Source organism: Echinops telfairi, unplaced genomic scaffold (assembly GCF_000313985.2).
Source record: "Echinops telfairi isolate 266 unplaced genomic scaffold, ASM31398v2 ScPeMD7_2;HRSCAF=8, whole genome shotgun sequence".
Lineage (NCBI taxonomy): Eukaryota > Metazoa > Chordata > Mammalia > Afrosoricida > Tenrecidae > Echinops > Echinops telfairi.
The window spans coordinates 1,024,428-1,025,837 of record NW_022103898.1 but is presented as its reverse complement, the minus strand read 5'-3'; positions in this window follow the sequence as shown (position 1 = coordinate 1,025,837).

Genomic DNA, 1,410 nt, shown 5'->3' with positions numbered 1-1,410 from the left:
GACAAGGGACAAAGCTCTCTTCCAGCCCAAAGGCACCCCCCTTCAGGACAGAGTATCTGTTGGCAGAGGAAGGTGGGTGAGGCCCCTACTCATCCTCTTGGTGGACAGCCAACCAGTAGCATGTCGTCAGCTCCAGCCCCACGGGGGTCAGGGGAGACCTGGGCTCATGGGGCTTCCAGAAGTAGACCCCCAGGCCTTTCGGTGGGCCTCTAGGCAGACTCAAACCTCAGACTTCCACTGTACCACACAGCCAGCGGCTATGGGGCAAGCCCTCTGCTTGTGGTTTAGTGTCCGTCCCCCAGGGATCCCAGCAAAGCATCAGGACCCACTCACCTTGCCTCCACTCCTCCGCTCCAGAGATGAGGTCGGTAGACTTTGCCAAATGATCCGCAAGTCAGCAGAGATCCCAGCTCCCAGGGAACTGGGGGTGGGAGCAGGGGGCTGACCTGAGGTCATTGATGTCTCTCCCCCATCCCACCTGTGTGTGAGGGCCCCGGGGTAGGGCACATCCCAGAGGCACAGTCAGTCTCTTGGCCTCTGCCACCTGACTGCCTCTTCCACTCTCTCCACCCTGAGCGACACCCACAGGCGTCTTACCAGGCAGAGGGACAGCACCCTGTTCTGGTGTCGACTTTAAGAGGACATGTGTTTCCACCAGCTCTCTTGTACTTCAGCCGTTGTCCTCAGAAGAACATGCCCGCCAGCCCCATGAGGAGGAGGAGAGGCACAGAGGGGCGAACTGCCCAGTCCAGCCTCGATCACCCAGCCAAGCTTAAGATGGATGAGAGATCCAGTCAAGATCAGCAGAACTGCCCAGCCAAGCCCCGCCTAGACTGACCAGTGCCCTACCAACCTGCCAGGGGATTAGAGAGCCCAGCCAAGATGTCACTATGTTCTAATATGAGCTCGTTATAGAAACCCAGTAGATAAAGGTGAGGGTGCAGCCAGAATAAAGGCAAATCCTGTACCGATCAAACATGTGACTCCAGGGGTAGATATAAGAGGCCATAACTGGTGAGAGACTGCAGGAGGACCAGGTCACCCGTGTAGAGCACAGTGTGGGGTGAGGATGACCAGAAGCAACCGTGAAGAGCAGAGTGACCACCGCAATACAGAGCGAACCTTCACCACTGAAGCTTTCCCGAGGGATGTGTCTGGCACCTAAGGATAGCCAGAATCCCATGTGGTCCAGCCTTCACTGGGGTCCCATTCAAAGCAATGCAGCCACGCTGTCAGAAGGCCTTAAAAGCAGGTCTTCACTAATATCTCTCCAAGATATGGAAAGAGACTCTGAACCCACAGCAACTGGTCATAAAATGGTCTCCTCCCCACGTGCCTGCTTCTCGAGAGTTTTCATCCTGAATTCTTTCTTCTAATTACTAGCCCCCGAGTCTTTGTTACGAGGGTGGT